The 23365-nt window shown below is 41.3% G+C and overlaps 1 protein-coding gene and 1 long non-coding RNA gene across 2 annotated transcripts in view; one reads left to right on the top strand and one right to left on the bottom strand.

The window, feature by feature from the left end:
* The window catches only part of LOC105674059 (uncharacterized), a 65902-nt gene extending 46696 nt beyond the window's left edge, over nucleotides 1-19206 (top strand). The window contains exon 3 of the long non-coding RNA XR_001101045.2: nucleotides 16255-19206. This is a non-coding gene — a long non-coding RNA (uncharacterized lncRNA). The remainder of the gene's footprint in view (nucleotides 1-16254) is intronic.
* Nucleotides 1-23365, bottom strand: part of Toll-6 (Toll-like receptor 6) — a 250197-nt gene that overhangs the window by 142623 nt on the left and 84209 nt on the right. Inside the window, exon 4 of the mRNA XM_012370121.2 lies at nucleotides 19201-19378. The gene's annotated coding sequence lies outside the window, so the exon portion shown is untranslated. The remainder of the gene's footprint in view (nucleotides 1-19200; nucleotides 19379-23365) is intronic.

The raw sequence follows: 23365 nt of genomic DNA, 5'->3' as shown, positions 1-23365 counted from the left end.
AGAGGGTACATATGTATATATACGAAGTCCTTTTTAAAATTCAGTTCTAATGCCGAATTTGAAATTCGTATTCACGACGTTAGACATTACCCGGAAAGTGCTTGAAATTCGACGGAAGATCTCTAATCTCCTTAACGCTTACGTAATTTAATGGCGGATCCTTTTCTCTGCCTATAAACTAAGTGAAATTATTAATTTGTCATTATTCGCGCATATCGCGCAATAATTAATCCCTCGAATGTAAACTTGAATAACTTAAAAATTACAATTTTGGCTCAAATTATTAAAATAAATTATTAAAAACAAGCTACAGAGCCAAAGCTAGATTTACGTGCTTAGTTTATTGACTTATTATAACAATTATAACAAATTATAAAGATCTAATTCTATTTCTAATTCTATTTAGAAATAGAATTAGATCTTTATAATTTGTTATAATTGTTATAATAAGTCAATAAACTAAGCACGTTAAACTTGAATGTTTAGAAGGACAAAGGACTTATGAAATATGAAAGCAATGAACTGATAAATACTGTTAAATATTAATGAGCGTGGAATCTATTTAAAACTTATTAATTAATATTGCACATTCCTTATTGAGATTACTACAATGGATTTATATTCGATTCAATAGAGTTTGTTAACACACACTTCATTAAAAAAACAACACGTGAATAAATCCGACTTTATTCGCAAATAGAAATAAAATGTTTAATTTTGTTAATTTCTGATTGTGATTCACTATATTAAATTTTAGAAAGATACATATGATTTTATCATGTATATATTTGTTCCGAGACTATATAACCGGAACATATTTTAAAAGTTAAATTATTAACAATAATTATCTATAAATATAAGATGTATTCAAAATTTCATTAAAATTCTTATCAAATAAAGGAATCAACAAATAATAATTTTTTTATTGTACTTGAAAGTATCCGTAATATCGATTTACTTTAATATGTCGCTTGGCATATGCATTTAGAATATTATAAATTTCTTTTCTTAAACAAACTGTATCTTCGTAGAATTTCGAGAAAGAGAAATGTGATGAATAAGTTCAACATTGTAGTGAATTACATTGGATCGTTAAGATCTTATCTTTGAGATCATAAATATTTTAATATCCTTATTATTTGATTCAATTTTTGTAATCTAAAATTAACCAGTGAATGAATCAGAGATTGCATATATATTGTGTTTGCAATCGTATATCATTGAACAAATTACACATCAGATTACACATCTTCCGTATTACATTGGAAATGTTTGCTTGTGCATAAATTATAATCAGGTGAAATTGATAAATATTTTCTTATGGTAAACATAGTTATCGGCAAGTATTATTTTAACACGCTTGTGAAATCGTAGAATCTATATTTTCTTATGCGTAGTCAAAAGATTCTTTCATATAAATGTTTAAAGAAATATAAGTGGAGCTGTACACACATTTTCTCAAAAATTAAACTAATCAATTCCATGAAATAAAAAATAGGGGAAATTGATGAACATTAACAAATACTCTGATACTGATCGTGCTAGCAATTGATATAAGAATAGCACTTAATCGTTAAAAAAATACATATTTCACATTTTTTATTGAAATTTAAAAATTACAATTTTTTACAACTATATGCGCGTCAGATTTTTGCATACTAGATCTGCTTGGGGGTGGGGGGTGGGGATTGGATAGTTAACGATCGCCTTCATAACGTTTTACGTGCCAATATGTAGGCGCGCTGCACCATCGCATCCCGGTGTTGCGTATGTGTTCACGCGGCTGCTGGTAATTACTCACGTCACGTAGCTGTGTTGCTGGCCACGGATGCCATTTTTTATACCATCAAGAGGTGCCAGCACGAACGCGCAACCCGCCGCCATACAGTGGATAATATCGGCCAGTGCTTTTTATTAGCGCCGAGAAGAAGAGAGAGACCCCAGTGTATCGATCCAATAAACGCCGTCACGTCGGATCGGGCGAGAGAACAATCGCTACAGAGGATAAAATTCTCCGCTTGATCTGACCGCGAGTGGAAATGGCACGTCACGTACGGGCGATCTCTTCTTTCATTAACGTTACGAACGTTTCACGCATCGTTCCTAATCACTGCCCGCGAGTACAAGCGATCACGAACACCGTGAAAAGAAACTGCCCCATTTACACGTGCGCGTATGCCCGTGTTTTCACAATTCCCGTCGGATTGAAATCCGGATGTGGTTTTTCGCATTTACCGAGTCAATTTGTTATTTCTTATTCCACACTTCGCGGAGCAACCTCCGCTATGTAGATTAGGAGTAAAAAGTTTTTAATGCCGGATGATTAAGAGTGATTTACTGGCTGATAGTACTAATTAATAATATGAAATAATAATGTCTCATTGTTTTCTTGAGATAATTTTAAGAATATGTCAAGTTTATTCCTTATTATTCTAGAAATGGTCTCTCTTTCACAAATATTATTTAAGAACATTCTATGAACACTTTCATTTTTCTGCTTAATGCGATTTGCGAAATGAATTGTCGAAATTATTTTCGATTTCTCGTGTCATGATTGGAACTAATTTCGCCATACGCTGACGTTATTATCTCCATTGTTATCTACGCATGTGTCGGGCAAAAATAGAGAATATCCGCTTCACATTGTAAATTTCCAAAAGCCCGATGTCGATCAGAGAGCACCAATTCGATAAATATCGAACCAGGTGGTTATCAATCACCATCAATGCGTCTTGTCCTGAGCAGACACGCAAATGGCCGAATGTGAACATATTCCCTCCTTGCGGTGACACTGATATTGCACACGTATCACACATCATTTGTCATCATTATCTGTTTCGTAATTAAAACTTTTTGACTTATGATGAAGGATTACGCGACCTGATTTCTGCGCAAATAAAATGATGACCATAAATATCAGCTTTGCTCCACATAAAAACGTAACACTGTTCAGAAAATGACATCTCGACCGGTGCGAAGTGAAATACGCTGCTATTCTATAAAGTTGGCCGCGAGAGAGTATGTTGCATCATGTGCAATTATATAAATAAAATATAAGATATTCAGTAAATAAAAGATAACAAGACGTAGGAAATGTGTGTGTGGTAAAAGTTGTAAAACCGGAGTTATAAAACGAGCTCGCTGACGGGCACAAATTGAATTGCGTTTTATATTTCCTTGATTTCATTGGAATTTTTGTATTAAGAAATTCAATCGTCACAGACGCATTTGACTTCTCTTTTAGATGACTGCCACTGGCATCGTTGGCAATCGACACATGTGAGTTCGAGTAATACCGTAGATTATGCATCAGCGTTTCTCGCTCAATGGTTCCATGTTCAATGACTCGTGAACCGCTATCTGGTTCACGTGACCGCACCCCGCTTGCCCAAATCTACTCTTCGATAATAGTTATAACCATTTAGCTATATGTCTGCGCATGTATATATACATATATATTTATATATATAAGAAGACATTAATATCATTTTTTCAATATGAAAGCATCACATGTGTACAAATGAGCCTGGAAAATCGTTTTAGAGAGATATTTTTAAAACATTAGAGATATTTTTTAAAACATTATTATTTCACGTATTGCTCATATTACATTCATATGCCACATATCGATAAAATATCAAATCCATATCATACAGAAATACATTACATACACATAGCCAAATATACAATCAAAACTAAACATTTCAGCTACATAAATTTTTTTATATCAATATTTATATCATTGCAGTTTTAATATTCAATTTTGCAAAATAATATTATATTTTTACAATATAAGAAGACGAAAGCAATAATACATATGTATAAAAGTTATATAAAATAAAATTGTCAATTTCCGAATCGATATCTCTACAGATATCCACTCTGAAAGTTATTGCACAACATAGTGAATTAGAAAAAAAATTGATATCTCCGCACATAACACAATTATGTTTTTTTCGTGCTCGAATAATAACTCAAAGAAACCGCCGCAAATGTCTGACAAACGGCGGCGTAAATGAAATCATTGAATTTAAAGCGATCGGCTTTATGTCATTATTTCGCATGACTCGCACCATTTCATCCCGCGGCGTAATCGATAGAGGCGCGCCTTGTTTGCCTACCGAGATACGATAGTAAGATCGATCATCCGGAGCCCGCACGGATGCGGGGCACCGTCGGATAATGGATCGGACGTATCCGCGAGCCCGATCCACGTGCGCGCGGATGTAGGGTTGAAGCTATCCGTCCGGCAGCCGTTTTGGCCGCGTTCCCCGTAGAGAGACAGAGCAATTTTATCGATGGTGGCGTTCCCCGCCGCCGCGGTACACCAGGACCAAGTATTTTCGTGAATTATATACGATGGCCGGGCCACCCCTGGGACCTCGGAAAAATGTTCGAGGTTTCGTCGTCGCTGCCGACGCTCGTATCTGCCTCTTTCGCGCTCTTTCTCTCTCTCTCTCTCTCTCTTTCTCTTCCGCATTTCTTTTTCCTCTCGCGATGAAATCTCACGCTCGGCGTATCGTAGCGGGCCGAAAATTTCGAAGGGAAGTCGGGCAATTTCCCGGCAGTCTCGGGTATGATTCCCGTTTCACGACGGCAAGGTGACCCGAAGCGACGACTGACGCGGCTGCTCAAAGAACAAGCGAAAATCAAGCACGCGTGTACCAATCACGAGTGCCAATCTCCACTCCGTCGAGGAAGAGGACGGCTTTTATCTCCTTGCCTTTGATATCAGAGGTCCGTACTGTACAATGTCTTTCTCTCTATGGACTTTTATGTAGAAACGCTGTTTGGAAATTCTTGAGCTTAATATCACTGCGCGTAGCAATGCAATAGTTCCCGCCGGGAAATTCCGATTGACCGTTTCGATCGGCGACGAAATAATATATCAACATCCCGTACTGTTTCCGCCTCTTTCTCTTGCTACGAAAACGCATTCTACTGTTATTGCCTAATCCCGCATGTGACATCAATTATAGCGCAGAAATACCTATCACGATATTGCTGTAATATAAATCGGAATTGATCACGCATCGCTTATTTTCAATAGTGGAATAACAGAAAGGCGAAATTTTAATCTAATTTTACGCTTCGCGCGAAATCGGAATTAATCTACGAAACCTTTTCCAAGGAATTTTTTCCAAGGAATAAATAACGCGCTGCGCTGTTATTGCGGTTTAATCTGTCGAAGGTAAAATTAATACGTCGAGATATTTCTTCAAATATGCTAAACAAAAACACCAAAAGTATAATCGATAACAATGCAATTTTATCGGATAGAAACGTTTTCCATTGACGTAACGAAGCGCACTACAAAACTGCAGTTGCACTTCCCTTGATTGGATCTTTTTTTTTTATTTTTTTTTTTTGTTTTGTATGAACAATCGCAAATGTATTCAATCCTATCTGTGTCAACTATCAAAAATCAATTCTTTAATATAAACATATTCAAATAATTTATTTACATTTACAAAAATTTTACAGTGACAAAAAGTTTTAATATTTTGTTGCAAAAACCGAACACACAAATGATGTGCTAAAAAGTCAAACTTTCTGCCACACTTGTTTTAAATTATTATCGCAAAAAGACGAGGTGTACTCTTGGAGGTAAAATGTACTCATCAGAGCAGGAAACCGCGGTAAAACCGCATGCGGTTTTCAATCTTTTCTCATAAAAGAAAAATTCATTTTTAACGTCTTACGAGATGATCGCGGAACTCACTTTCTAACAGCCAAAAATGCGACATGGCTGTTTCATCGACGCAAACGTCGTGCGCTTTCACACAGCACACATACACACACACACACTAACACGTACTCTTTCCGTTTCTGTTTCCAGTCGGCGACTAAGCCGGAAATAAGCAATCGCGACGATGCCTTTGCGCAGTTCCGCTCGCTGCGAAGACTCGCGGAAAGAAGCGATTCGAAGGGAGAGCATCGCAAACGGCGCGGAAGGAGCGTCTCGGGAAGTTTCGGGACGTGCCATCGCGAGTCGAAACGCAGCTTCCTCGTACGTGCTACCGTTCTTCTACCCGTTGGTGTAAAAATTCGGCGCACCGTGCTTCATTAGTCAAAAAAGCTGTTCGCATCAACGTCGAGGCCGGACTTGGCGAGCGCATTATCGGCGCGCAATCCACGATCCGTGAAATTACGACGGGGGCGTCCGGCGCGTCGGCGCGCACCTTGTAATTTTACGACTCGCGAGCCACTTAACATCGAGACCGTGCATTTCCCATAAAGCGTTCTCTCTCTCTCTCTCTCTCTCTCTTTCTTTCAGATCGTTCCTCGTGGCGCGCGGCGCGGTCGGGACGAACCGCGGGCTCCTTATGCCAAGGCGAATCCCGGTCCGTCCGCAGGTAAACGATTATCCGCCTCCTCCCCTCTCGTCTTTCTCTGGCGAGGGAACGGCCCGGTGCGAAGAGGCGACGGTATCTCCTTACGAATCTGAACGAAATGCGTCGTGCCGGCCCGTCGGCGCTTATTACGCCACGTGACGAAATGACAGTGCTCACGGCAAACACAAAGAGGCATCCGTCCCGGCCGTGTGAGTCGTGTAATCGCGTGCAAACGGTTCCACGCCCAGGAGGCGCAGAAAATTTCACGCGTACGGACGGCGGGGACGGCGGGGACGGCGTTTTATATTGTAAACCCGTGTACGGTGTGAACGGGCGGGACGTGTCGCATTTGCCGTGCAGTATCCGAGGGCAGATCAGAACCGTCGCTCCCAGCTGGCGTATCATCATATTAATGAGACATTTAAGATATTTTCAGCGCAACGAACGCTTGAGCTTGGAATATCGGGTGCGATATTTGATATTAGGTAGTAATATCGACGCGACTGGATTAATAATATTCATTGGCGCGAGCAAACATAAAGGACTTTCTCTCTCTCTCTTTTTCTCTCTTTCTCTGCTTCTTAGTTATACTTCATTTTATATTCTTTTGTTGATAAAAGAGAAAGGCTTTTCTTTCATGCGCGCTTACGCTATAAACCGCTAAGCCGCGTAAAATTATCGGCATTGCAGCGTGCGATGAGCACAGGTAAACCCTTTTTATGTTTCTATTTTTTTACGTTGGATAATCAAGCACGAGAGCGTTTTTATTTTTAAACGGCGAAGACGGTTGGCGCGCTCTCTTTTTCTTCTATAGACGTATCCCATTATGAAAAAGTTTCACTCGCCTCACACGTTACCCGCGCGTTATACGCGCGACGCAAAAATATATCGTTCCGATATTAAGAGAACGTTAAGGTCGGCGTTACGAAACTCGTGCACCGATATTTGGGATGATGGATCGATACGCTGCCAACTGCGGTAATTTCTCTGAGGAGAAGCTAAACGAGATATGAACGACACGATTAATTCCCCCGGACGATCTTTTTCGGCGCTGTTAACGGTTATCTGATTGGCTCACGCAGCACCCGATGCTATAGTGCAACGTAACGAGCTGCAGCGATCGTCTTTTTTTACTGGCGCGGCGGCGGCGGCGGCGGCGGCGGCGGCATGCATTCTTTTTGCGCGACGCGCGAACCCGGCTGGCAAGACTGGCTCGCCGGTTATTATCGCAGAAGAAATGTGTTGAGCGCGAAATAATGTTTGCACGAATCTGCAGCACGTACGTTTAATTAATAAACAACACTCAATACGCGATATCTCCAGCATCGTCGAACGCAAGGTGTTGGAAATTACGGCAACTGTTGGCGAAATAAAGACACTGGAAGTGCTATCAAGATTTAGCGCATAAAATTCTGCAAACGATACATGTATTCGCCCAATTGTATGCATGTTTGTGCTGAAAATCACATTACCTATCCGCGAATATTAATAAACAGCCATCACCTTTGAGCGTCAAAATTTCCGCTGATACGCCTTGTTTGCGTTGCGGACGCGCGTGACGTTCGTAGGTTGCGCGAATGAAATATTGCGCGAGCGGTTTAGCACGTATGTCGCGTTCAAACATTTTATGCATTCATAACGACGCAGGCAATTACCCCTCCAAGTCGCCCGGTGATAAGCACCGGGCTAAAAACATAAATCGTGACTTGTGACACGCGCCGCAGCCTTCTCGTATGACGCGCATCATGTGGGTACCCATCTAATATCAAAGTACGTACAACCGTGACAAATCCCAGATTACCCTTCGAGGATAACAATACGGGCGGCGGTATGTAGAAAGCGGAACCGTGGTGTTAATTTCCTGTTGCCGAGCCAAACAAGCCAACGGGGAGAAACAAAGGCTCATGGGGGATCTTTGCTACGCCTGTCTGCTTTTATCCCTCGAATCGTGCCTTCTACCGTCAAGGATGAAATGGGTACCTGCCGCTCGTGCACGAGAAGCAATCGTAGCGTCAGGAATTGCCTCAACCTTTCATCATGACGTGTTAAATTAAGTAAAGTTTAAATAGGAAACGGGTAACAATTGAGAGGCATCGAAAATTGCGTTAGCCAGAGAAACCGCGTGTCGGATAAAAGATGCAGCGAGTGCTCATTCAATTAATGGGATATTTTAATGGGCTCGGTTTAATTACCCGATTTTACAATGGAAATTTGAATTTCGGAAAATGTGTTTGCAAAAATAAGTTTAACTTGCAAATGAATTAATGAATATTGATATTACGTTATCTAATTGGGGAAACAAACATATTTGACAATGCGGAAAATATGACGATGAAATGATTTTTGAAACAAAAAGTACAAAAAAGGATAATGAGAAAAATTAATTAATGTAAAGCTTTGCGTTGAAAACGGTAATTTGCAATAATTTTTAATTATATTTCTGTTGTCTGAATAATTTACTACTCGAATAATAGCGGTTTTATAATAAACATAAAGATTCTAATTTTCCCGCGAAAAACGACGCAGGAAAATTACAGACAAGATTCGTCCTTAATTAAGAAAATGTAACGAGCCACTAAGGTATCAAAAGACACAAATCCAAAATGATAGCGCGTCGTTACACGCATATATTTAGTAAGGGCCAGACATTGTGTAGTTAGATCCTTTGGCTTTCTCCCGCTTCCTGCAGCCTCGAAGTTTAATTAACTCCGTGAGAAGTCATGTTACGAAAAATTACGCTATTGTGCGCGTCTGAGCAAAATGCCGTTATGTTACTGCGTATAATTGAATTTGCAGTATAACGCAGTATGAATGCAGCATAACGCAGTTGAATTTTAATGCCGCTGGAATGCAGAAAGAACTTACAGGAGTTTCTGATCTCACAATTCTGAATGCGTTGACTGCTTACAAATTATTTTTAAATTGTCGAGGTATTAATTAATTTTTAAATATTAGCAGTTCTTCATTGTTTGTTTAAATTTGAATAAATTTTGCACAAAACAGACGATATTTAGAAAATACGTTGCAGCATTTTTCGCAAAAGTAGTATTCAGTTCGACTCGCTCGTTTGATCTTATCCTTCTTTCCTTTACAATTTCTCTGCAGCAGTGGCGCGAGGGCGGAAAAGACTACATTTTCGTTTTAGTGTCGAGAACATGTACAACGTGGAATAGAATAACTTTCCTGTGTGTTATTATATGCACAATGTTTTAACGTGGTAAGCTATTCCTGCAAGCTGTAAGGAACAAGTTCTTTATCAAGATAAATCGACTTTATGGAGTCGTAAAAGACTTCACGCTTCTGCTTCCAGGAAATTTTGGATGACCCCGTTGCAGGATTACGAAAACCGAGTGCTCGGATTATGTTGTTAAAGCGCGGTTGCAAGACGCGCGAAGCAGTCCGCCAAGATGGACATTAAACAAATATCTTTGCCAAGTGCTGCGGATGCGCCGGCTAAAGCGACAATAAGACACGCCGATGAGTAAACGATCCTTCTACAGTCGCGCGAAACAACTACGGTACAGTCGCATGGAACACGGAACGAATGAAATTGCTAGCGTCGCGAGGATATAAGCGTGATGACCACGTTCGCATTGTACAGCCTCGTTTGCAGTTTCGATTATTGCGCGCAACGCCATCGCACGGCCGATATAAATCGGGAGGGAAAGAAGGGAATGTGTGGAGAGCATCACCCCCCCCCCCCCTGTCCCTTCGCCGTCCCCCGCTCTTCACGCTTTAATGCCTGGGAAAGTGTTGAGAACGAACGCGGACCGAAAAGTGGAACAGATTCGTGCGACAGCGGCAATGAAAGCGGGGAAATATGAAGAGAATTTATACTGAGACCATTCCGCGGAAACGATTCGAAGTGAACAGTCGTGGGACACTACCTGGCTGCGAAATGGTTTCGTTGCGTTTATAATGTTGCAAAGTAAACGGAGGTTCGCACGTCATCGTGTTCTTAAACAACCATTTTACGGCATTCACATCTCTATTCGCTGAATATCTCATTTAACGTTCATATGTAATATATGTATATATATATATTTTTTTTTATTAAATACGAACATTGTCTCGCGTGAGTTAAAAGTACGAAAGAAACATTGTCTTCTATTTATAATATTTTCAGACTATTTTTCCTTTCACGTTTTCTGAAAAATTTTAAATTAAAAAATTTTTTTTCACGCATGTTGCTTTTAGATTTTTCTATTTATTCCAAAAATATCGACGATTATTGTGTCACTTGATATTCTTTCTTTAGGAACAATGTGAAATATATCCGCGCAGGAAGAAAAATGTACACGTTAATTCGAGATAAGGAAGGATCTTTCAAAGGTTACCTTCGCGTCTAACGGACTTTTTTACCACTCTATTCTTCCTTCTGCGCTTACAAAGCGATTACACCGGGCATTTCGTAGAAGAGTTTTGTTTCCAATTTTAATCGGTTTTCCTCACACACGACGGAATAACGCAGTCGTGTACATGCTCCTCAGTAACCGATATTGTATTCCCCGGAATAAAGAGCCGACTGCGAAATTGCACTTTTAATATCGCTACGGCTCCGCTCGCGTATAGAGAACTGGATAGTGGATATCGGACGTACCGTATTAGATGTTCGATTATTCAGAATGTTGCATTGGCCGCGGGATACTTTCTTGGCGCGGAAGAATATCGGTCGAAGACCCACCGAGAGGTCATGTTCCGAGGGAGGAAAGATCTAACGGATGGTTACGTACGACGTTTAATTAAGTGCGATCCTACGAATCTTCGAAAGTCGATATCCTCCATTGAACCAGTTTCCATCGCGTTACATTTTCACGAATAATGCATCCTTCGACAGCGTTTGTCAATATAATATTGAATTAATGTGATTCCGAAGACCTAACGACGGTCGTAAGGTACCGATGAGACGAAGAAGGTTGTTAGATATAGCTGCTGTTACGGTTGCCGAAAAAGGATTATGATATCGGCGATTTATATAATCCGCTTACATAACTTGTTTTCGATTTACCTAATCTTTTTCCAATAAAGACAGTCGCAAACTGACATTTTTTTCCCAAATTCATCGCGTTCCTTAGAAATAAAAAGAATCGAATAAAATTAAATTCACTAGAAAATATATCTCTGATTTGACAAGGAATTAATTAAAACTTCGTATTATGCAGCTGCGATAAAATAAAGTAGGCAAAGCAACGAACAAACATGAAAGTTGTAGTATTTTTAGTTCACGTGTGAGCTTCGCAAATATTATAAGAGTGTGGGGGGGATCTCTCATTCGTTTACCTATTCATTTCTAATGAATAGGTAAACGTATGTGTGTTTAGAACGTGTACGCGTGTGTAGAACGCACGTTTGCTTTTGAAGAAGCAGATCTTTCGATTTTATCGCGAAGATATCGCGATCTCTTTTCGTATATCGCGCGAATCAATATTTACGCGGCGCAGTGCAAATCATTCTCTAAGGGTTCGCTTCCGCGTATTTCAAAGCGCGTGGAAAACACGCGCAACAATGGTTCGTACGCAACAATAGCTCGTACGCACAAATACGATGTTTATTAAAAAACATATCGACTATGCGAAAAACACGTGATGGAACGGTGATTCATTTTCGAGCGGCAGAACAGCGCGTCACTTATTTACGATCGCTTATCAGTGAGAGACACATTGGTCTCTAGACACACTTCGTATATCGAATCACACGCTGCACAGGCGCGCAATACAGACGGCAATCGGGCCGCCAACTAACGCTTGTCGCCTGTCGCTAACTATTAAATTTCATTACACTTTGTAGGATCATTAATCGTCGGAAACTCCTTTATCGAGCGCTTCGCGCACGAGTGGACCGTCGCGCGCGTTCGGAAATCGCCAAGAAATCCCAACCCAACTTCTATCAACTAACACACGTATACACGCACATGCACGCGCGCACGCGTGTATACGTAGCTTCGCGTCTGGCTGCTTGCCCGCGCACAATGAGAACAATATTGTCACGAGGTTTCCCCGAGAAAAACTTTTTAATCTCTCGAGCGAGCAGATGCTTTGCGCGCGATGACGACTCTCGACTTGACGCGGCCGCATTAAAGCGCCGCGAGAGACGCCGTTAGCTGTCTCCGCGTTTCCGTAGAATTTTCCTCGAGATTTCGGCGCGACGCTCGCTCGTTCACTCGCGTGCTCGTCGCATTTCACCCGTGACTTGTCGCCGCTCGAAAAGTCACGTGTCTCGTTCGAAACGTCAAATAACGGCGCGCGCGACTCGTTTACGAAGCCCATATCGTCGCCGTCGCGTCGCAAATCGCAGGTCGCAAGCGCGGTCGGAAACGAACGACATAAGTTACGAGGCGCAATTGCGCCGTGGTAGACGACGTGCGTGTCACCTGACCCTCTTCGACGTCAGGTTCGAGAAGATGGAAGCGTGTACCGCGCGCTCGATACGAAGGTCTACGCGAAGATTTAGAAAACATGCTTGAAAAACGTGGGCATATCGTGTTCTACATCCTGCCTGTCCCCTCCCCCTCTTACCACCCCCTCGACTCTTTTTCCTTTTCTCTTTCCCGCGCCTGCGACGCGGCTTTTACCGCTCTCTCGGTGTTTTTTACCGCGCGCGCGATGTTCGCGCTTCAACGTTGTGAAACGATAGGGAACTTTTTTAATCTTCGGAGCGCGAACGAGCAGATGCTTTCACGACGACGGTTTCCCGACTTGACACGCCGCGTTAAGAGCCGCCGTCGCGCTGCGCGGGGATGGGAAAGAGAGAGAGAGAGAGCCGCCGTCGCGCTCTCGTAGCGAGAGACGAGCGCGCGACGGCTCTCTCGCCTTTGCCGCTCGTCCTCAGCGCCGTCGTCCCTCAGGATTCCGGCGGGCCGTGGACGTCGGGAATGACGTGTCGGTAGAGATTTCGTTCCGGATGCTGGGGAAGCGCTGCAGCGGGGAAGGCAGCTGAATAACCGGGGCGAGACTTCGCGGAGCGCGCATTACGCTTGCCAAGTATATAGCCCGCAAGACCGTAACTAGGTGCACGATATTCCGGAGGGCCCACGTCGAGCGTGAAAATATCATTTTTAATGCCCCGTCAGAGGCGCGTTTACCACCCTGACGTTTATCCTCTCTTTTCAGCGAAGTTCAACGCGCGTTCGGTTGTCCGCGCTTCAGACTGCAGCCGACGCTGAATAACGATTCGGTGATATTTTCGCGTTAATTCAGCGAATCAAAACCGCGATGCAGAAAAAAGCTCTGACGCAATTGCGTATTGATTACACGCTGAAAAAGTTTGCATTTCCATTCAACTGATTGTTCCGTTAATTTATATACGCATATTTATTTACAGATGAAATAATAAATTCGAATACCGCTTCTCGTTATATTCGCCGTGCGTGTTCGGAAATTGTGTACGTTCTACGCGTTATGTAAAGGCGACTGGTACGCGATACTGCATTACGTAACCCTAAGCGGACGATCAAGTGAAACCGCTTGGCGGTAACGAGAGAAATAATATTAGCGACGCAATGGCGGCCGTTGCAGGGGATCGCTTTACACAGTTACTTCCCCGTGGCGACCTTCCCCATGCGAGATCGCAACCGCCGACGCATAGTAATTCGAGATCACGCGCTGCGGCATGGTTTTATCGCGTTAACGCGTCCTTTCGCTGGCCTTGCCGCGCGATAACGCATTATATACGGGCCTCCGAGCGCGCGGAGCTCTTCACCGTGAAAAGCCCGGCCATGGCTGGCACCGAACTAAGCACGGATGACGCGATCAACGATGACGGGTCGGTTGTAACGATTTCGTTCCGGGCGCGCCGGCAGACGCGTTCCGCTTTCTCGCGAGTCCGTCCGCGCGTGATGCTGGTAGCCCCGCGAAATGATTCGTCACTCCCGACGTTTCTCCTCTTCCGCCACCCTTGCCGAGAACCGTTCGATTCTCTCGCCCTCCGCGCTTCCGCCCCCCTCTCTCTCTCTCTCTCATATCCTTTCCTCTGCCCACTATCTCTGCTTCCCTCTCCTGACGTCATCCCAAACTTCCAGAGGGTCGCTGGCGGGCCTATCCGACCGCGGGATAGAGAACGGCGCACGGTCAGCCCTGTTACCGTGGTAACGCAATACAGGAACTAAATTCCGTATGTACTCGGGACTAAGTGCACTCCCAACCGAAATTTCATGGCCTAAGCAAACGTTACACCGACACTTAAACGAGATTTTGTATTAATGTTTAAAGCGATATACTGCCACGGCCGCGTTGCGCAGATTGCAATCAGTGAGGGATACCCGCGGCGTATATAACTGTACGGTTACGGCGTATTGTTTGAAATGTTCAAGTGTTCGCGAACGCTTAACCGGATTTTGTCAGATTTACTACGCACTTGCGATGCGTAAATAGATGATATCCGCTGTGAAAAAGAGTCAAGGAAATTAAATTGCCGCGCATACCTTCTCCCTCGCGTGATATTTCATTTATTATTTCAAACTAAATAACAGAATGCACATTGTTGATGCATCGAGACTCGAGGATAGCGATAAATTATCTTCCATCCTATCTGTGCGAGGTACGCGATCAATCTTCCCGTTCGACGATCGCCGGATATGAACATTTATTTTTGCGAAATTACTCGAAATATATAAATGTATTTTTAATTAAATCGCGAATTTACAATCGAAAGATAAACGATGAAGAGCATAGAATTACACCACTCGAACATACCGCTGAGAAGATGGACGATAAAGTTACAGTAAACCAGAATTAATTCAGAATTACTACCGTGAGATACCGAATGCGTTCTCTCTGTATATTTTTCATTTATTCAAAAGTTCCTCCGGCCAATCTTTTTAAATCAAAATTTTAAACCCCCTGTATTTTACGAAAGTATGTCAACTAATTTAACAATTTCTGTAAATATCTCTAAATAGACATTTTTACAATGCGTATTGACAAGAGGAGAACCGTATTGTTAAAATCAGATTTGCAATAAGATAAACGAGATAAAAATATATTCTCGAACAACTGTAGAACTTGTTATAAAATATCATTTTCTTTCTTGTTATTTTCTTCAAATATCAGTACAAATAAAATGACGAGAGACGTAATGGAATCCGCATAAATCTACCACGCTGCGTACATGCGGCAGAAAAATCGTGACGCCGGTTGAGGGTTAAACGAGTTATCGGGATGCGTCGCGACATCGATCCGCGCGTGTACCTTTTTTTTTTTTGCGCGAAACACTGCGAAGGGCGTATCCGGAATCATTTCTGCGTCTTGGCACGGAGACGCCTCATAGCCTGCAAACTGATCCACGGATACACCGGAGAGCCTGCGAACTGCATAGCGACAGGCATCCTCGACGTACTCAAGAGTCCGTGAATGTCTCGCGCGTGCGAATATATCCGAAGGCTCGTACACGCCGGCGTACACACGCGCACACACGCACACACGTCTGCATTTACATTAGATATAAAATCTCGCTGCGACGTCGTATACCGATGCGAAATCTTTCTAGCTTGCGTCTGATCTCACGCATTGAGTGCATGCGGCATCCATCGGATTTCGCGTATCTTTCCTTTACAACGCGCTTAACGCGAACGACAATAAGATATTCGACAGCGAAGTGGATCGCGAATCTAGAAATGCGCAAGATCTCGCGTGTCCCTCATTAATAAGTGTACGCGTCGTTTGAAGCGTCGTAACATATTTCTAACAGGATCGAAATTGGCCATAATTCGGAATGACGCGGAAATAATGTCTCACGCATACGTGAACTTGCGTCGATTTCTGTGTAACGGCATCTCGCAATCTCCGCTAATGAAACTGCGTCTCTGAAAACGGCGTCGTTACGCTCGAGTATCGCGAGGCCAATTAGACGGACTGGATGTTAAAAATTAAATAGGTGAATCATTATGTGAGGACGCCGCTAAAAGAGGACTTCTAATTTTCAGGTGGTTCGCTCCTGACCCGAGAGCGGAGTTTTTTATAACATTATTAAAGAAAAAAGGGAACGTGCTGCGCGAGGCAACGAAACTTTCAGCAGGCCGCTACTCATCGTCGGGGTAAGTGGTACTTTAAAAATTAACTGAGAATATTATATAGTTTTTATATAACCGCGACATCTTGGTCGTATCACGTTTTACACTTTGCAAACCGGCGAGCGGAAAGCTTCTCTCCATCTCGCGTTTACAACGTGTATATGCAAATCTCTGGTAGGAAATGGCAAGATGTATACGGACAGTGTGATATAATTATTTTATGCTAATTAGGAGGGAAAAGTCGCTTTATAATTTGTGCGTATTATTAAAATTTTATAATTTAGCTGCAACTCTTTTAACCTTAATTTTGAACACCCATAGTTGCTTACAAACCAAAATAAAATATTCAGTAAGGATTAAAATTCGACTCGGATGAATAGAAACAGAGTGGTGATATTAATTACATTCGCAAATTAGAAAAGAGCAAGAGTGAAGGTATGTGTGATACAAAAAAAAAGAAGATATAATTATACATATTGACACGGTCTTCTTTTTGACGCGCGACATACACATCTCGCTTCCTGCTTATTAAAGCCTACCATTTACCTCATATTACTAGAGCACTACCAAAAAGCATATCCTTTAATCAGGACGCATATTGCAATGCTGTAAATGTTTTCGAGATAATGAGTTACATGTACAGCGCCGCCGCCGGGGTGTTTTTATGCAAATTTGACGCATCACAAATTACACGTTATTTGTATCTATTTAAATTTTACACTCACACAGTCTGTAAACACCCGCGTCCGTATCTTCCGTGGACTTAACTCGCGTTTTTATGAAATTGCACGGCGCATAACCGCGGGGAGAACATTCCGACGAGATTTCCAGACGGACTACATTTTGCATTAATGCTAACGAAAGCTTCAAAGAGCGAGAACATTTTGTTTTCTTTTTCCTCCCTTCGGCCGCACTTGCCAGACGGTTAATTTGTTTCGAAGTATTGAAGTCGAATCCCGATTCAGCGGGGTGGAAACGCGCGGCGCGAAGACGGCGAAATTATTTCGCGACCGCTACGATCGAAGGCAAAGAACGGCTGACTGCGTAATGAAATGTTATATTTCCGGGAGATAACTCTGCCGGAAATGCTTGCACGGCTAAACTTACCCGATGAATTTCTCGGCGCACAAGCTGCAGGCGAATTACATTGCATTGCTTAATTAGAGCAAAATAATTTTACGAAAGTCATATAATTGCACTGCGCACAATATGCATGCAGTATTTTGTTCAAATATGCATATCAGATGTCTTATTAATATGTTGAGCTCTACTTCTGGCCGCAAATTTGTGTTCGGACTAAATTCTTATTTATTAAAAACTGATTTTTTTTTATAACTTTTGATGTCCAATTTTAAACATCTTTGTAACTAAAATCGAGTTATAAAATTCTCCAAAGGTAAGATCTTCCCATAATTTATACTTAATAATCATTTTCTCGTGGATAAATATGTAACCAGTAATTCGCATTGATAAATGTTTAACTTACGTGACTAGAAAGTAGTGAAATATCTCGTTTTGAATCTTTATTAAGACCAGTTCACACGGCTAAGCGATTAATTATCGATAAACGAGGTATTCTCTGAAAATCAGTCGCTTTAAAGTTCTTTGAGAAAGATTCATTAATTATAAGATTTCTTTTGTGCTAAAGTAATTCCAAATTAATGACATAAGTTGCTAACAGCAACCATTAAGACACCTTGAAACTTTTTCGAATAAAGCTTAACTATAAAGTTAACTATACGCGTTACGTTCATTGATGATTCTCGCGAGCTTCTCACATATGAATTACTCTGTAAAGAATTTTTTTTATAAATGTTTCAAACGATGGCATCAAAAATTTTCAAGGAAATATAATGTTTAAGAGTACGTATGCCATTTAGGTGACATCTTAATCAAAACTGCGAGATATGTTACAGCGTGTCATAACAACGTATTAACGCTCTGTGTACATCTGTGCGTTATTTCATCGCGAATTAGAGTGAATTCGAGGATACATATTCACCCTTTCAATGGCCTAGATATCTATCTGCAGCGACAGGACACCGAGCCCGCGAGACTACGACATCCTGCACATTACGAACTTCCGCGAGTCAACTTCCACTAGGTCGGAACAACGGCACATAATTCCTCGGCAGCGAGTAATTACTTCGGCGGGAAATTTCCGTCTCTAACGATGAATTGATGATACCCGCACAATCTAATTAGCATTACTTCTTTCCCCCTCGGGTTTTCGCGGTAGACTTAACGCGTTGAATTCTGTGCAAGAAAGGAATATGTGCGTTTGCTACGAAGACAGGCAAAAACTTATCAAAATATTATGTCAGAAGTTTCAAGCCAAATAGACATAACGCAATTAAAAATGTGACGATAGATAAACGAGTTAATGTGAAAAACTGAGAAAAAGAGTTTATTTTTTTTGGTACACGAACATTTATCGTGCGTGAATATTTTTGCAATTACTCTCTTCTCTCTTTTCCACTTTTGATAGTTTGAACATGATTATTTATCATAATTTTGTAAATTTGAATACAAAAGATATTGCTAAAATAGCGCTTTTTTATTTTTTCTCAGATTTGTCAAAAATTTTATGAGATTGTCAAATCTTTTCAAATATCCTACCGTTATTCGAGTTAGAGAGGAAATGAATTCACGTAGACGTCGTTCAGAACTTAACATGTGACAGTATCTAATTCGGTGGTCATTAACCTGTCTACCACACAGGGACAAAGTAAACTTCGGTCTGTGATTGCGTCTCGTTTAGTGTGCTCGTGCACCTTAACGTAGGCTGTGCAAACTCGGTGTTTAGTGCGAGAGCTAATTTGGCATTGACCAGTTACGCTTTGGCGCCGGCGGACTTACCAATGTTTATGTTGCCGTTGGTTCCGGACTGCTTACTGACAATACTGCACCGACCGGAAGTAGCGGCAACATTAGTTGTCCCTGAAATACGTCGCTCCTATAACTTTCGTAAATGCCTAGCCTGACCTGCTTTGTCCGTATACAAAGGGCGAGAACCAGCGCACATCAATATTTGCACCTGAAAATCATGAAATAAACCTTTAATAACGTTAATATTTTAACAAGTAAATGTAAAAATATATTCTCAATTTTTATTATTTAAAATGATATTCGAGAAAAATTTCATTAAAGAAATATGCTTGAACTTTGATTGTCACTATTTGTGGTTTCTATTACATTTTTTAAAATAATTTTTGTTGCAACACAAGCTTAGATTTCTTTTCTTAATTTTGCCAAATTTAAAATAATTAACTAGATTATTTAAGTATTCAACGAAGAAAAAATTATTATTATTCTAAAATTGGGGGCTTTAATGCTATTTTATAATTTAAATTGTTATTTTATCATAAAGCATAAAAATTGGAAGATAAAAAAGTAGAAAAATAAAATACAATAAAATTAAAGAAACGCGGTAAAATAGAAAATATATATTTCTTTCGCGTTCATATCGACGTAACACTGACCTCCTTTCTGCAGTCGTAAAGGAGAATGCAATTTGGTGAAACTCTAAAAGCACATATGCCATAAGATGTAATAACTTATAATTGAACCATCAACGTGATCTTGCAGCAAGCTTGCAAGCTCGTTTAATATAAGATTACGTTCTGTGTGACTTATGTCAGATTATCGTCGATCCTCTTAGTGGAAAGAGGAATATTCTCGATATATATTCACGTCATATTCAACGGCTATTTACTATATCATATAGGTAATTATGAAAAGGATTGTGCTAATGAGTGGTTTAATAATTTCAATCATCAGTATGATATTATGCAACTATTATCATGCATAAATTCCACGTATTATTGTATTATTGTATCATTATTTCATCAATCAAACATACGTCTCATGTTAATTAACGAAGACTACTTGCCCCAAAGCGCACCGCGCAATAATTCCAAATGTAAAATTAATTCGCATAATAAGAGATTGATTGAAGATGATTAATGAATGTTTCAGCTGTACGCGTCTACTGCAGCGTTTACAGGCAATTCGCGAAAATTAGTCTATTCTTTAACAAGTGCGTTTTATCCAGCGCTATAAGAAGAGTTATCGCGCGCGAAGCTACTTAATTCGAGCCGTTCCGCTGTTACTTGTCAGTACGAGAACGTCGCTTTGTCATGTATCACGCAATCATCTCCGTCTTTGACGCCGAGGAACCTTTTACGGCACCATTTTTCTCGTTACAGCGATCTGCATGCTAACTCGCTTCGCGTGCTCTTTCTCTCTCGCGCGTTATCTCGCTATCTCGTCTCTATATAAAATAAAAAAAAAATGCAGCACAGGAAAAGGTACAAAAATAAGAGGACGAGAAAGAGAGCGCGCTCGAAAGAGCGTGCACGTGGGAGCACGACTTTTGATGTTTTACAAGCAACTTGCTAATTCAGCAGCGCGCTACCCATTTTTATAACGTCGCCGCTGATCCCCCCCTCTTGCCCTCCTACCACCCTCCCCTCTTCGTCCCCCGCCTGCCTCCCGAGGCGTGCGTGGTAATTAAACGTTGTACCGCCGACAAAGGGCTCGGGAAAAGGGCTGGGGATCCGTGATCCGTGCGCGGGGCGTCCGACAAAGAGACCAGAAGCCGTTTGCCGTATCGTCCCGTTGTCCTTCGGCAATGGAGTCAGCCGACCTTAGGAGCAAACACAAAAGAGTGCGTCCGCGACCGCCCGGTTAACTTATCTTGTCTGTCGCACCCAACCCCGCCTGCCTCACGTGCCCATGGCGATGAACCGACCGGGTTCCAACATGGAATCCGTCCCGCGTGTGCGCGCGCGCGCGCTCTACGTGTCATTCCCGTTCGCCCCATTGTTCCTGCCGATCGACAGCGGTTCGAATCCGTCTGTATCGCTGCGAATCTGTCCCCCGACGATGTTTTAACAGCCTTGTTCGCCGATACGCGCGGTTTCCCGGGCGCATCTGTCGGAGATCGATCTGTGTGCCTAGAATTCCTAGGAACAGTTGGATATTGCTGATTTTTTTTCTTTTTTTCGCTGATCGAATGTGAATTCGATATTTATGTGTTTTCAAACGTTAGTTTGAACTTGAATACTTACACGATTCACTACAAGATCGCAAACTAATTGTTGAAATATAAAGTACGTGTGCTTTTTTAGATTCCTTTTTTTTTAAACTAACATTTCATATTAATGTCTTTATTTTAAAATTAGAAACAAAAGTTCGAAGCACTTTGATGGAGAAGATGTGATTCATTTCAGATAATAAAGTTTAATGCTTCTCTCCGTGGTCTATTTATTTATACTTCTCGGTATGACTGTTTATATTGGAAAGCTTTAGCCTGTATATTTCACATTTAACGTTAATATAATCTAATTATTTTAGTCCGCAATTAATCTAATTATTTTAGTCTGCGAGTTTTTTTAATATGGCAGAAATAAAATAGAATCGAATAATCACATTTAATACTAAATGTGAAGTATAAATACGGATCTATAATCGTAGATTTACCATCATCCTTACTTTTCTCATAAATGCGACATTTCAGGTCTCTAATGGATACCATACCACCCAATCACTCAAGCTCCCAGTACGGCTTTAAATGGATCTTATCTCGAGCAAAAAGCCTTTCCCCTCAATCTCTTTTCCCCGAAAATTGTCTCTTCTCTCTCAATGTTATGTCCATCAAGATTAACTTCAAAATGCATGTTCAAACAGATATAAATCGATTTCCTTTAATAATTTCCTCCTCTCTATCTTTAGCCACAAAGTAGGAAACTAAAGAAAGATCGAGCTGTCTCTTGAAGGAGTTTACCTTCTGCTCCACTAAACTTCTTTCCTGAAAGTAAGTATGAAGTTTAGGGTAAGGATTAACTTGAAGGTAATTTTTAAAACAGCTTCTGCTCTGATCTTGATGTCGAGCTTGAAACGCAGAGCTGAAAGATGCTCTTGCCAACTTTAATTTAGCTACGTATCAATCAATTATATTTAAAATTAAGATGGCTGCAGGTAATCGCGATTGGCGGAGAATAAGTTTCAACGATAATAATTATTGCGAAGTATTTAGCAGTTGAAGCAGTGAGAAAGATGTATATTGGAAACTTGAAATTTCAATTACGCAATTGTAAAACCGAGCTGTTAATTTTCTCTTTTTCGCAATAAGTCGCTAAGATGTTTAAACTGTTAATCACAATTTTGTTACGACTGTAATATTTAAAAGGAAAGTAATAAAGACATGAGCGGGCATTAAGTAGCGATTAAATAGAGTTCCGCGTCGGGTTTCGTCCGGAATGAACGGCGCACCTGACTATTACTTCTGTCTTCCCATTGTCCTCCACGCCAAATCGGCCGACTGAATCCGCACTGTCTACTCTATGAGTTTTCCGCCGATATTGTTTGTCCGCGCATTACTTTCGGTGCCGCCCCCGGGGGACAAAAAAGTTTATTATCGCGACTAACTCCGGCAAATTCGTTCATTTGGCAGAGATAGGGAACGCCGGGTGCGCAGGTCCACTCCCTAACTTTGCACGTTAAGGACGCCGATAGCGATGCGATGGCCGTTTGGCTTTGACACGAGAGTTCTTCGGCGAACGATATGACGCTCGCAGAAGAGCCAACGGGGTAAAAAAAACTCCCGTAAAATTTTTCGAACGGAGCTTTTTCTAAAAGAACAATGCGGGACTGTATGCTTCGAGAGACGGCGCTTTTATCTTTGTTACTATTGTTACCTTTGTTGCGCGAAATGGCACGTAATGGACTGTATTGCTGTTTGAATATTTGATATTACTGAAATGAAATAAAATGGAATAATCGCAAAGAATTAAGCTTTTAATATTTCTATATTTAAGACACATGGAAATCTATGTGTTGGATAAATCGATATAACGAACTGGAGTAGTACATTTCTGTGGAGCCGCGATGTAAAGTTTTGCAGTTACATAGTGTGATAATCGTGATCATTCCACCTGGATGACATTTAGGAGTTAAGAAGTTACATACCTATAGTCACATAGAAACAATGACTTAGTTCCGAGTTTCCGGGTCTCTGTGT

This window comes from Linepithema humile, chromosome 5 (genome assembly GCF_040581485.1).
Source record: "Linepithema humile isolate Giens D197 chromosome 5, Lhum_UNIL_v1.0, whole genome shotgun sequence".
NCBI classification, from domain to species: Eukaryota; Metazoa; Arthropoda; class Insecta; order Hymenoptera; family Formicidae; genus Linepithema; species Linepithema humile.
The sequence above is the reverse complement of the archived record's forward strand: the minus strand, read 5'-3'. Positions and strand labels throughout refer to the sequence as shown.